Source organism: Talpa europaea, assembly GCF_964194135.1.
Source record: "Talpa europaea genome assembly, chromosome: 2".
In the NCBI taxonomy this organism is placed as follows: Eukaryota; Metazoa; Chordata; class Mammalia; order Eulipotyphla; family Talpidae; genus Talpa; species Talpa europaea.
In genome coordinates, this window is record NC_140068.1 from 119,977,303 (window position 1) to 119,992,114 (window position 14,812).

The following is a 14,812-nucleotide window of genomic DNA, read 5'->3' on the forward strand; positions in this document are numbered from 1 at the left end:
CCTTGAGGAGATGCTCCCTGCTTTCCTGAGCCTCCCCGTCCAGGACCCCACAGCTCTTCATGCTGGACAGGATGGTCTCTGTCCATGTCCCTGACTCGCGGTCATGGCTTTGCATCAATAATCTGTGACTCTTAAATCTGTCCCAAGTCCTGAGTCCCACCCACCTTTTCCCACACACCACTTGGGACATAACCCTGGAAACTATACCGGTCCTAGCCAGCCGAGTCTGCCCTCACAGATTTTCTGACCCACCTGGACAGGCCCCTAGATCCCCTCCTTGGTTTCCCTGCTCCTTTATTCAGTCACCACAGATATTGTCCTGGAAGCTGGGAAAGGTTCCCCCTCCGTGTCCACCAGCTCCTGAGACCCGCCCTCCAGGCAGGTGCCCAACTGCGTGTTCAGACCAGTGGAAAGGAGTCGGGACAGGACGAGACCTCTGGGCATGAAAAAGGGTGACTAATCCAGAGGATCTTTCCCCTCCAACTTGTCAGTGAAGGTCACCCTCCCCCCACAATTCTGAGACCCAAAAGGGGGTACTTTTTGGCTACAGGTCAGAGTTGACCAAAAAGAGGGTGCTTTTCCTGTCATTCTCATCCAGGTGTGTAAGGAGGCCTCCACTGCCTGCTCATCCGTGGACTGTGTCCTCAGATCTTCTTCTGAACTCCTGCCTGGCCAGCTCATAAACTAGAGAACAAAGAAATCCTGGCCGAAGTTGAGAGTGTAAATTTAAAATCTTACGCCACAACTGAGTCAGGAGGGAAAATGCTGGAGACTAAAGTGAGAGACTCACAGCAGCTGCTGGGGAAGCTGCCTCTGTTCTCATGAGACCAAGTGAAACACAAGGACTTTGGGAAACTAATGTAAATCTTTTGTCTCAATTTAAAGCCATAAAACAATAATTTATTTTAAATGCAACCTTAAAACAAATGTTTTCTTATTAAAGAAAATTACCAGGATCCTAAGATTACCAGGGCCCTGTGGGCCAGTTAAAATCCATTAGGGTGTCCCGTATACTCTGGAAAGTTTTGTCCTCATTGTCGTTCAACTCAAAGCATTTTTTAATTTCTTCTTTGATCTCCTCTTTAATCCAATGGTCTTCTTCCCGTAGTGTGGGTTTCAATCTCCATGAAGTGGGCAGGTTCCTTGCTTTCTTTTCATGGTTTCTTTCTTTAAAAAAAAAAAAAAAAGATTTATTTTATTTTTACAAGAGATGGGGTACAGGCCAAAGTCGCAGGAAGGTGAGAGGATTCACCAGAGACAGAGCGGGGAGCAGAACAGACAGACAGACTGAAAGTACTGCTGAGGGGAGCAGCAGGAGAGACAGGAGAGGTCTGCCTCACGATGTGGGAATCTCCCTGGCCTGCCGGCAATTGACCCTCGCTGCAGAGGCTGAGGCAGATTCACAGCTCTGTGCTCAACCAGCTGTACCACCGGAGAGGCTCCTCTTTTCATAGTTTATTTCTGGTTGATACCTTTATGATCAGAGAAGATAGTTGGAATGATTTTTATCTTAATGTATCTGTTGATGCTTGTCTTGTAGCCAGTATGTGATCGATTCTGAAGAATGATCTGTGCACACTTGAGAAAAATGTGTGCTTGGATATTTTTTTGGGTGCAGAATCCTATAGATATCTGTTAAACCCATAAGGTCTAGGTCTTTATTTAGGGCTCTAGTGTCCTTGCTCATTTTTTGTCTCTTCAATATGTCCATTGATGAGAGAGGGATGTTGAAGTCTCTATATATGCATTTTCTGTAATGTCTGTTTTCAGAGCTGGTAGTAATTGTCTTATATATGTTGGTTCTCCTTCATTTGGTGAGTATATCTTCACCCCCATGTTTATGGCAGCACTTTTTATAATAGGGGCTTGGGTTTGGAAACAACCCAAATGCCCAAATAGATGACTGGATCAAGAAGATGTGTTATATATACACAATGGAATACTATTCAGCAACCAAAAAAGATAAACTCATGCCATTCACAGCAACATGGATGAAATTAGAAGGAATTACGCTCAGTGAAATAAATCAGAAGGAAAAAGAAAAACATCGCATGGTTTCACTTATAGGAAGAATAAAGTGTAACCAAATAAGGGATCAGAGAAAAAATGATAACAATGAAAAAAAAAAAAACAAACAAACAGGCGACTATAAGTCAGAGACATTCTGCAGGGGAGGGGAGGGCGAGGGATCAAAACAAGGGTGTGAAGAGCAGAAGGGACTATGGTGATGGTGCATAGGTGAATTGTTGGTGGGAGTTTTATTGGGACCACACCTGAGAAAAGAAAGCAAACATTGTACAAAAATGAACAATGATGTAATATATATATATATATATATATATATATATATATATATAATTTTTTTAAAGACCACTGGGGTAGGGACCTCCCTGGTGGCAAAAGGGTTAAAGTCTCAGCACTATCAAGCTATCAGCCACTGTAGCATGAGTTCAATCCCCAGTCAGGGAGCTGACCCACATGGCACAGCAGACTTCTCCTGTCTCGCTTGCTGCTCCCCTTAAGCAGTGTGTTTCAGTAGATCTGCCTATTCTGCTCCCCACTCTGCCATGGGTGAATCCTCTCACCCCCCACACCTCTGGCCTACACCACAATTCTTGTATGCATGAATAAAATTTTAAAAAAAACAACAACACTACAGTGACTGTAGGCAGCAAAGTCTCAGGGTAGGCTGTGTGCTGTAGAGTAGAAACTCCTGGAGTCTTTTGAGGCGGGAAGTTGTCCTCTCTTGCACCACTTTCTATTTATACTCTGACTGTCCATCTTAACCACAGGCCCAGGGCTCTGCTACTCCTGATCTCACTCATCATCTTGGAGGCCGTCCCGTATCCTAGACCTAAATAAAATCCTCAAGTCAGTAAAAACTGCTTAAAGTTAAATTAATAAAAGTTCTCCATGCTTCCACAAATAAAAAACAATTCAAAATTTAGTAGTTTAATTAAAAACATATTTGCCTTAAAGTTATGATGTTGAGAATTAGTACTTGATTCTGTGTTTAAATGTGATTACTTAAAAAAAAAAAAAGCTCATGGTATTCAGCAAAAAAAAAAAAGTGATTAACCTGCTCTATGTCGACAAAGATAAATTTGCTTTTTGATGTTAATACCAAAACTTCTCTTTATGAAATTATATTCCAAAAGACAAATCCACTTATCATTACGTAAAGTTGTATTGAGTTATAAAAATTTGTTAAATATCTAAAATTATTTTATTTAAAATTACTAAAATTTCAGGTTTACATTTTGCTCCTTATTTTAAAGAAGCTGAAATTTTAATGTCATGTAACTGAAAGGACAAAACTTAAACCATGTGTTTAAGTGTAAGACATTCAGTGCAAAGGGATGATAGTACAATCATTGCTTCAATATTTTACATTCTAGAAAAAAAAAAAACTAGGGTGTTATAAATTTCAACAGAGGTAAAGTAAAATGTGTGTTTTTAAAAAAAGGTTTATTTTTTTTCCAATGAATTACGATATAATTAAAAGTCTGCTTTAAATATTTTTTTAGAGAGGGGACACCACACCTCTGCTCAATTAGGAGAAACATTTTTATAGTCCAGATCTCTTTTATTTCTTTTTGCACACCTATCATGCCATGAATTCATAGGGAATAGGTTCTAGCAGCTCAGGCTCCTTCCCACAGGTTCTCACAAAGTGTGCTTCTCCAGGTGGCGCAAGCACCCTTCTCTTTGGCTTCCTTTTTCTTCTGATCATTTTCTTTCACCCGTTTCAAGAAGCTATCTCGGCTCTTAGAGTGCTTAATGTGCTCTGTACGAACATTAATTCTCTTTGCAAGAATCTTGCCCTTTACTTGCTTGTTTACAACAATGCCAACTGCATGCTGGGCAACATTATAGACTCTTCCGGTTTTGCCATGGTAACACCTGTGGGGCATTCCTTTCTGAACAGTGCCCATCCCCTTGATGTCTACAATTATCATCTTTCTTACAGATTCGCATGTATGGGGCCAGAGGAACAACTCCATGTTTTCTAAAAGGCCTAGAGAACATATAGTGGGTCCCTGTTCTCTTTCCCTTTGTGTTAGTCATTTTGGCGACTTACTGAGAGATGGCGGTTCAGGCTGAAAAGCTAAAAAAGGGTTTACTATCAAATTAAAACTCATTATCTTTGAAATAAAGTCCCATAAAACAGAAAAGCAAAAGAAAATATTTAAAGTTAAAGGCATCCTAAAAAAAATGTTATGTGGTCCTCTAACTCACTATAATAGCAATTAAATTAAACTTTAATATTTCTAGTGTGCTTATTGATACCAAACTTAAATTTCTGATTTGCAAGAAGAACTAAAGTATTCTTGGACTGTCTTTACTAATTTTTAATAATCTGGTCAGCATTGCTAAGCCTTGTCAGAAAAATAAGATCTGCTCTGGAAAATCTTTGTCACTCCAGGTAATTAAATATGTTATAAAAATCTGTACATTTCTTAATCCTATGCAGACTGCCATAATATCAAATATTCTAAAATAGTAAAGATTTTCTTTGAAAGTCTTGAAAGGACACCTAAGACATCTGATAAAGTAGTTTTTCTTGTGAAAAACAAATTGGATCAATTTGAGTGTATTAAAACCAGTAAAGAAACATTTATTACCATTTAAAAAATGGTTACATGGGCCTCCCCAGTGGCACAGCATGTTGAGCGCAGCACTATGAAGCTGGCCGCAGCCTCACCAGTGTGAGTTCGATTCCCCACTGGCCAGGGAGATACCCATATGGCGTGGCAGACCTCTCTTTTCTCACCCGCTGCTTCCCTCAGCAGTGTTTTCGGTCTGTCTGCCTGTTCTGCTCTCCTTTCACCTGCCCATGCCTCTGGCCTATACCCCAAGTTCTTGTATAAATAAATATTTTTGAAAAAAATGGTTACACATTTTCAGCATAAAAATATCCGAATATGAGTGATTCTAGAATTTATGAGTTCTTAAAACTTCATACTTTCTGGTGGGTGGTCCCTAGAACTGGCCTTAAAGCAGCGACCAAGTGATCACCTGCCTCCTTCAGGGAACACAAAACAATTGTTAATTTTGATTTTTACTTTATTATAATTAGTCTTTTTCCTGGTCCCTTATTTAGGTTTTCTAAATTCCTGCTATGAGTGAGACCATCTGTTATTTTTCTTTTTCTTTCTGGCTTATTTTGCTGAGCATGATCCCTTTCCAGCTCCATCCATGTTGCTGCAAATTGCATGAGTTTATCTTTCTGATTGCTGAGTAATATTCCATTGTGTATATGTACCACATCTTCTTGATCCAGTCATCTATTTTTGGGCATTTGGGTTGTTTCCATAAATCAACGAGCAACTATAAACCAGAGACACACTACAGCGGGGGAGGTGAGGAGGGAGTACAATCAAAATAAGGGGTGGTGGGAATTGTAAGGGGACTATAACCAAGATGAAAATGCATACATTGTGCAAAAATGAAAAATGATATAAAAACATATAAGATTAAAATAATAATAATAATAATAATAATAAATGCTACTTTAAAAACAATTGTTAAGCCCTTCAATAATAACAAATGGAGCAAGGTTACTCAGGAGCCTGATAAAAATCCTGCATTATTTCAGGCTAGACTTGCTGAGGCCATAAAAAATATATACTAATCTGGCCCCAGGGACTGTAAAAAATGAAGCCATTCTAGCAGCCCCTTCATTAGCCAGTCTTGCCCTGGATCAAGAGCCTCAAACCTCTTTCTCACACTTTTGGGTATAAACTTCAAGGCCAATAGTAACAGGGAGACCAGGCAGACTAAAAAAGGAGAGGAAGAAAGAATCAGTATGTTGGCAGCCATTGGCAGTACCGCCACCTTAAACACCCCAGACCCCATGTGTGCCCAGGGTGCTCGGGACCTCACCCGCTTAAAGAGCCTGAAGCAACCAGGACATTTCAGCCACAAGTGTCCAAAGAGACCTCCCCAGGGCCATGCCTTCTGTGCCATCACACAGGGCTTTGGAAGAGGCTCTCTCTACAGAGGTCAGACTGGAGGACAAATGGACCATAAGCTGCCTCTGGCTGTGAAGACCCCAGTGCAGGAGGAAAAGACCTTCTCTAAAGGAGCCCAGAGGTGAGACAGGCTCCCCCACATACTATCTCTCAGGACAAGCCTCGGCTTGACTCCAATGAGCCCCGTGAGAAATCAGCTTTAATTCCGAATACATGGAAGATAAGATTTAGCACATCTGGAATCTATGTTACTTTCCTGGGGTACATTTCCCTCCACCCCACCCCCCATGGACCCTTGCCTGGACCCTAGGGAAGCCTGCAGTGTGCGCAGCTGCTGTGTTCTCTCCTCCAGGGTCCACATGCTACGCCTTTATCCTGGGCTTGAAGGATTTAACCGCATCTGTGAGATTGAAAGGTCAACCGAGGTTTGGGCAGTTTCTACTCCAACCGTGTCGATCTCCCTCTCAGAGGTTGCCTTGCTCCTGGCTTTTACCCCAAATTTCCAAATGTCTCTTCATAAAGTCCCACCCTCAATATCTCAATCCAGTAGGATTTTTGCTTTTGACAGCCTGAGCTTTGCGGGAATGGACAAGTCATCAGTGAAAGGTGGAAACTCACCGATTTCACCAGGATCACTCTGTCTCTTTCAAGGCAAAAATACCTCTTGGTGTTGTGGCTTGGTATTGTGGTATTGTGGCTTTTCTAGCAGTTTTCTTGAGGCCCCCACACCTGTGCACAGTTTGTATTCAGATTTGGTTTCAACCCTTCTGCTCTCTCAGGTTTGTATTTCCCCTGGAATGTCTGGCTGCTCTGCTCTGCCCCTGAGACACTGGGCTGCAGTGTCTGTGGGAGAGGAGAGCACCCTGGGGTGAGAAGGCTGCACATTGCTGTTTCTACTCATTGCAGGAGCTCTTCAAGATGAAATTTCTTCCCATATTTCTGCTGTGTTGGTTTATTTTTCTGGTTACTTCAAATATTTATTTTTATACTTTTGTTCAATTGTAATTATTTTCTGTCAAAGACTTGCTCAAACTATTGTTTTGTACTTTCACATATCGATTTTCAAAATGTATTTCATACAAGGTTGTTCATTTTTGTGCAGTTTCTTCCCTCAGGTGTAGTCCCCATAGCTCTCCCACCACCCCAGCATCTGGGAATGCTCACCATAGCCGTGTGCTCTTCCTTCCCCTGTTTTGAAGCCCTCCTTACCCTCCCCTGCTGTATGACTCTGGTCTATAGTCAGCTTGCAACTTTTGTCTTGTTCTTGATGTTTTGTTCAGTTTCTCTACATGCCACATGTAAGTGAAGCCATCCTACATTTATCTTTGTCCTTTCTACTTATTGTGCCTAGCATAATCCCTTCCAGTGTCTTCCCTTTTGCCTCAAATAACATGAGTTTGTCATTTTTGATTGCTGAGTAGTATTCACTTGTGCATATATACCACACCTTTTTTATCCATTCTTCTGCTTGGGGTATTTGGATTGTTTCCATATCTTGACCATTATAAATAGTGATGCAACAAACATAGGAGTGCAGGTTTCCTTTTACATTAGTGTGTCCTGGGTATTAGTGTAAATTCCTAAGAGTGGAATTGCTGGATCATATGGCAGATCCATTTTTAGTGTTTGGAGGAAACTCCCCACAGCCTCCATAGTGGCTGCACCAGTTTATATTCCCACACTTGCTGAACCTCTCTACCCTGCCATCAGCAGTCCCACCTGACAGAGGATTTGGGGGAGAAGGTCACAGTCCATGATTTAATTGTGTGAAACTAATGTGCATCCAGGCCTTAGGATCCCTGCTTAAGTTCTCAAACTGACATGAGACTGGACCAGGGACTGGGAAGCACCAAACCCACTCAGGAACCACTGACCGTGCACAGCCAGCATGACAATGGAGGACAATCCCTCTGGCCTCGCTAGTTTGGAGGCAGCACCTGCAGACTGAGGATGTCCCTGCATTATCTAAGTCATCAGAAATACAGTCAAGTTTGAAAGGAGCCCTGGAAGTGGTTAGCTCACATCTGAACTGTTTCTGCATTTGTCTCATCTTCCCCAAACCATGAAATCACATGTGTCTCATCAATCTGACAGATGCTTGTGGGCTCTGACAGTGAGAAGCCCCATTACTCATGGGTGCTGGGCCTCTTGAATAGGGATCCCTCCACCTCTGAGGAGCACAGGCATTTTGAGAAGTGACTGCATAATCCCATGGGTCAGGAGCCTAATGAATACTGTAGCACCAGGAAGGCACAGAGCAGTTTCTCTATGACCCAGACAGATGGGTAGAGGAGGAGTCTAGAGCCCTCAGCGGCTTCCTCAGGCTTTTACTGATCTTTCTACATCATTTGCAGTGAGGTGTGCAGGTGCAGGGCTGGCAGGGGAGCCTGGGGGCCAGAAAGCTGGTAGGTGTCCCAGCCTCTGGTGAATCTTTACTGTTTCTGGGCTCTCTGGCATTCTCTTGTGGTCTCTCGGCTGGTCTCTACTGCCCTCTGCTGCATGGTCCTCTGTGATGCTGCCTTTATATGCTCAGTCTCAGCTCAGGCACTCATGCATGCCTGCACCACATTCCAGGTGCCACCATCAGGCACGCGTGTAAGCCCACAGGTGTGGATCACGGATGCTAATGGCAGGAGGGCGGGAAAAACCTGATCCCTCCCATTCACCCTACAATCTACCCCCTCAGGGTTTCCTCCGTACAATCTACACAATAGTTTCCCTCTGGTGAATATGAGCACTGCAGCCATGACCCACAAAAGTAAACAATACAACTGAATATAGGAATGCAACTAAGCCCAGGGAGGGCACCAACCAAGGGGCAACAAGACAAGATTATTGTCGTCAGCAGATGATCCACCAATTCTGCTGCCGAACATTGCTGCAGACAGGACAGCTGATGAAGTTCTCTACCATTAAAGCAGACTCAGAGTCTAAATGATTTTGCAGCAGGGGAGGCGGGGGAGAGCCATCGAGAGCAGCTCTGCCTCTCACTCTCCAGCCCAAGCTTTATGGAAGATATGAACAAAGGATCAAGAAAATAGCACACAATTGTGTTTGTGCTTATACAGATCAATAAGGTACTGCTGAAAACAAGTTTCCCTGGTTAGCAGGGAACATGCACACACCCCAGCACGTCCTCAGAGAACAGGAGTCAGTTCCGGAGAGAAGGAATCAGTCATGGGAAGTTCCATTTACAGCACTTCTGATGTCCTGAAACTCCGTGTGCAGAGCAAGCAGGTGCTCTCCAAAAACTCCAGCTCCCTTTAAGGCAGCAGGCTCCAAACAGATCCTCTTTTTTGTTTCTAAAGTAGAGTAAGCATAACTAGTTTCGGTAAAGCTTGTATGAATCTTTTGGTGTGGTGTTTTAAGTGATGCAGCAACTCTTATATGAATGTGATAGAAGGTAGTCTGTTGCAACAGATCTGGAGTTCAACTGGAACCCAAGTGGCTACCAGCCATTTGAGTATTAAGAATGTGATAATTACCCAATATGTCCAGTTAATACATTGTTGCAGATAAGAGACACTACAAGTAACATGATACTTGGAATAGGATGCATTGTAACTAACATGAACTTTTCCTGACAACAAAACATATGGATGAAGCACACAGGCAGAAATCAAAAAGTTTCTGTTGGGAAGGTCATGTTTATACGAGTTTGGGACCTTTTCCCGGATGCTGTAAGCCTCCCACACATGTAGGGGAGGTTGTACCAGACCCAGCTTTTAGATGGACTCTTTTTGCATAGGCCCGTGTTTCAGCCTTTATGGTTCCCCAAGTTCTCCTGGTTTCAGATTTTCTCAGTCCCCCCAGAGAGAGCAAGACACCGAGCAGTCCTAGGGAAGGGGGCGTTGAGTCTATCTGGCTACTTCCTCCTGGAAGGTGCAGAGTAGGGCAGGGCAGCCGGGTCAGAGCGGGTCTGTCCAGGGGGCCCGTGCATAGTCAGTGGACTGGAGATACCTGCAAGCTGAAGGTTTGTAGCTTTTAACCTGTGGGAGACAAAACTAACCAAGAGGTTCAGAATGCACAGACCGAAGAGAAGGAGGGCAGGAGTATGGCAAGGGGCCAAGCAAGTTTGGAGTGAATTATGGAGGCTCCTAGAAGGCAAAAAGAAACCATGATTCTGGATGTAAGGGAATTAAAAAAAAAATACATCTTTTAGGTCCATGACTGAGAAGAACTTTGAATCTCCTGGTACCTGGGACAGCAGCGTAACTTGATTTTAACGGGAATGCTGGAAACTGCTCTCCCCAGCTGTGACCCGTCAGACCAGACCCATGGGTCAATTTCTACACTTACAGGCAAAATAAGGATGCATGAGGGAGCGGCCCGCTGTTCTGGCTGGTGAACAAAAGTGAAGCACCCCCCTTGGCCAAGATATTTTGTCCCAGAGGCAGGGTTGGGCATTTGGGGATCTCTAGGAAGGTGTGCGGAAAACAAAAGGAGTCCCAGAGGCACCCCACAGGGGTAAAACACCTAGTAATAGTTTTTTTGGCTACCTCCTTAACTGTCACCCCATTAGATGTTAATGACAAGGGACAAGGTTGGAGGGCGGAGGACGTGGCCCAGGAGCCGGCAGAAAGGCTGCTGCACGGTCTCCACCGCAGGGCGGGCCTGGGCACGCAGGAGGAAACCGAGAGGGCGGGGCCATCAGAGCCTCAAGGGCCGTCTGCGTTCAGAGCAGCCTGGGCCAGTGTCTTCTCCAGTGATGACCCTGACACTCGGGCGTGTCTGAGAGGCAACTGCCCGCTCTCCGGAAGCCACCGCTTGGCCAGGCCCTCTCTGGACACGCCCCGAGCAGCCGCACTGACAGCTCTTGCCCCGCTCGTGAAGCCCCCCTGAAGTTCTGAGAGGGGCCACCGGAGCCTCCACCTTGCTACGGGACTTTTGGGTCTTTTTCTGTGCCTCCTCCTGATCCCTGCTGTGAAAGACTTGGGTGACAACAGTCAGGAGATTTTCCAATGGTTGTTGAGGGCCTACAGCCATTTTTTGTTATTTTTTCCTGATATTAGGGGCTGCCTGTAGATAAATTATCTTTCAGTAAATCTGGCCCTCAGAGGACTTTGGGTCTATGTTTGTATATTTACACAGTGCCTCCCAGTTGATCCAAGATCACCACATCCCCCCCCCCTTTTTTTTTTTTTTGGTTTTGCAAGAACATGTGAGTTTTATTATTAAAGTTTTAGCCTGGGCCTAACAAGGGAACTGCCTGGGCTCCTGCAATATACACACGAAAGACCAATCCGGTGTTCTGGGTTGAGGCAAGTTCTGTCCATCTCTACCTGCTGCTAAAGCGACCTGTTGATATGCCTGGTGGTCAACTCGCCCTTTTTTTTTTTAATACTGGAAAAGTCATCAATACAGAAGCCATTTTCGGGCCATCTGCAAAAATTGTCTTTTGTTCCTTCATTGCTTTGGCTAAGGAAGTTGAACCAACAACGTATTCCTTCTGTAAAGGATGATTGTGGGACCATGTATTTCTAGGGATTTTACTTTCAGAGCAAGTTTCCCTTTCATTTAGTGGTGCTGAAGGTGTGAAAGGCTGAGAAATATCAGGTACCTCATGTTTATGTTTAGTTTCCTTTTTTAAAGTTTCCTAGAAGGGTTCCAGAGCTGTTCATACCAACACCCATGTTGAAAAATCTACAGTAGGGATTTTCATACCTTGTTCATGATGCCTTTTCAAAGTTTCACCAATTCTTTGCCAAGTTCTACATCCAAAACACCTTCACCTGGGAACCACGGAGGGGTCTGAAGGACCCAATCTAACAGCTCATTTAAGCTGTCGATGGAGACAGTGGCTCCACTCTGTTCTAATAGGCATTTTAAAAGGATTATATAATGATTGATACCGGAATTGTCAGGCCTAGTCTCCCAGCCAGGAACGGATTCCAGGCTGCAGGGCAGCGCTGAGCCCCAGCCACTAGACCACCACGGGTTGGTGTCTCACGAAGCCACAGCAGGAACTTCGCAGACGCTCAGGCAAGCAAGCAAGAAGAGGCAGATTTTGTTTAGAAGAAGAAAAAGTTTATTGAGGAGAAAAAGAGCAGAAATAAAGTGGGACTCCCAGGCCAGGGAACCAGGCCTGGGAGGGGCAAGGAAGCCAAAGTGGAGTCGTGTCTCAGGGAATATATACCTTTTTTCCCTCATTATTCTAAAGCTCCACCAGTCTCTTTGTGATTGGTTAGTTCTCTGCTGTCTCACTTAATTTGCTACTGAGTGGGGAATCTTTACATTCCTTATCTAACAGCTTTTTCTTTCCCCATTTGTTGCATCTCTGTCTTTATGGCCCAGTCCTCTGGATGGGCATCCCTGCATTGAAGTTAAACAGCTGCCCTTCTAAGTTGTCCATAAATTAAACCACTCTCCATTTCTCCAATCTCCGCCTCCCTTTACCACCTGAAGGAAACCAGGACCAGCGTTAACAATGTTGTCCTTGGTCCTGGGATGTTTGTTTTTCCTAGTGGAATTGGTTACTTTCCCTTGGTTGTCCTTATCTCTGAAGCCTCCCTAAATTCTTCAGAGGTCCCTCCTGCACTGTCCCTAAAACTGCCTAATTTCTAGCTTGCCCTGTGTCATCTCATGATGATGAGCCAAATTCTGCCCCATTTTTACCCAACCTTAGATAATCCCCTCTTGGTCAGTTGCGACCCACGACTATAGAGGAGCTAGAGAACACACTTACCACACGCACCTTCCTAGAGGTTCAGGGTTTGTGACCCTGTTCAGATGCCACTGCTGCAGACAGGACAGCCGATGAAGTTCTCTGCCATTAACAAAGACTTAGAGTCCAAATGAATTTGCAGTGGGGGGAGCTGGGGAGAGCCATCGAGAGCAGCTCTGCCTCTCACTCTCCCAGCCCAAGTTTTTATTAAAGATACAAAGGAACAAGAAACCAGCACACAATTGTGTTTGTGCTTATACAGATGAATAAGTTACTGCTGGAACAAGCTTTCCTGGTTAGTGGGGATCATCCATACGCACCAGCATGTTCTCAGAGAACCGGAGTCAGTCATGGGAAGTTCTCTTTGCAGCACTTCTAATGTCCTGGAGCTCCGTGTGCAGAGTGAACAGGTGCTCTCCAAATACTCAGGCTCCCTTTCAGTCAGCAGGCTCCCAACAGAAGATGCTGCTTATGTGAGGGGGAACCACTCTTCACTCATAGCATCTGCCTTCATACTCCAGGAGCCATCAGCTTCCTGACCTTCTCTGAATGTGGTCTCAGCCTCAAGCCACACACCACACCCATCCCCAGGATGCGCTCATTCTGACACTGGTGACACAATCTATACTCTTTTGTGGGTAACCACAAATCCCCAGGGGTACTCACTGCTGTCACTCCAACACTTGGCCTTCATAGCCACCAGAGTGATACGCAGACCCCTGCACTAAGGCCCGCCCATTGCACATGCACATGGGTTGGGGATCCATGTATACAAGCTCCACATGCAACCTCTCTCAGGGCCACAGTTCTTTGGCTGTGGCCTCCACCACAGCCACGTTCCCCACCCATCCCCCAAGGACGGTTCCTCAGCTCCTCCCCCTTATTCAAAACAAACAGGGCATTACCCACAGGTGATTTTAAGAGACCCCTTGTCTTCTTTAGCATCTTTTTGGCTACTTAACAACTGTTCAGGGCTTCCCAATCTTAGCACCTAAGATTGGAGTCTCCACACTGGATTTTGAAGGACACATTATAAAGTGAACCCCTTTATAAAGAAGGTTAAATGGGGTCTCCCTGGTGGCACAAAAGGTTAAGCCTCAGCACTATGAAGCAGTCCTCGGCCACTGCAGCACAAGTTTGATCCCCGGCCAGAGAGGTGACCCATATGGTGCAGAAGACTTCTTCTGTCTCTCCTGCTGCTCCCCTCAGCAGTGTATTTCAGTAGATCTGCCTGTTCTGCTCCCCACTCTGTCTCTGATGAATCCTATCACTCTCCACACCTCTGGCCTACACCCCAGCTCTTTTATGCATAAATAATTCTTTAAAAAAAAGAAGAAAGCTAAATGAACTAGAGTAAGACTTAATCTTTATGATATAACTTTCATGCCATGAAAATGGATTTCAGGACCAGTCCCCAAATCACAGGATTGCTGCAGGAGGCCTTGTTGCTCCAGCCAGATAGGATACTGACAAGCAGCAAAGAGAAAAGGCCTCACACCATGGGGCTGAAGATCTGGCATCCCTTTGCTTTTTGTTCTTGGTCATAGAGAGAGAAAAATTTATCAGAAAGTATATTAGGCAATAAATTATATGTATCAGCATACTGTAAGTAAATAGCACGAAAAATTGTTTGTTTAGAAATTAGTTGTTGGGCAGTTTGGCCCACTTGACAATGGGAGATGGTTTGTTGAACATGCCTGACAAGCATTGCAATACAATAATTACAGTGGGTCCTTCTTTTGCCTTCTCTTGAAGTTTCTTGGGAAAGTTTTTAAAATAAAGCTATTTGAGTTAAGGAGTTTCTAGGTAGAGGAAGTTCTGATAGCTGAGTAGCAGCTGGCCCCTGGTGTGAAGGCCAAGAGAATAAGAAAAGTTCTTTCTTTGCTTAGGCTTTAGCTGATGGGAATGTTCTGGTGGCTATCAATTGTGTTGGGCTATTGTTTAGCTGAAACAATGAATTTCAGTGTAAGACTTAGTTTTTTATTAACCTTGAAGGTTGCCTTCTTGCTGAGAGCAGGGAAAAGGAAATGCACTAATTGTTTCTGCTTTGTTTCTATGCACATGATAATGTAATCCTACTGCTTGCAAAAAATGTATAAATAAAGAACCTGCTGAGCCTTTCCGGCAAAAGATGCTAACACCTCACAAAGTGTGGGTGTCTTCTCATTCCCTT

The 14,812-nt window shown here is 44.3% G+C and overlaps 1 pseudogene across 1 annotated transcript; it reads right to left on the minus strand.

The window, feature by feature from the left end:
* Nucleotides 1-3,454: 3,454 nt before the first annotated feature.
* Nucleotides 3,455-4,068, minus strand: LOC311167581 (large ribosomal subunit protein eL21-like; annotated as a pseudogene). Its single transcript has one exon. The product of its transcript is annotated as a large ribosomal subunit protein eL21-like (transcript).
* Between the last annotated feature and the right edge of the window lie 10,744 nt (nt 4,069-14,812).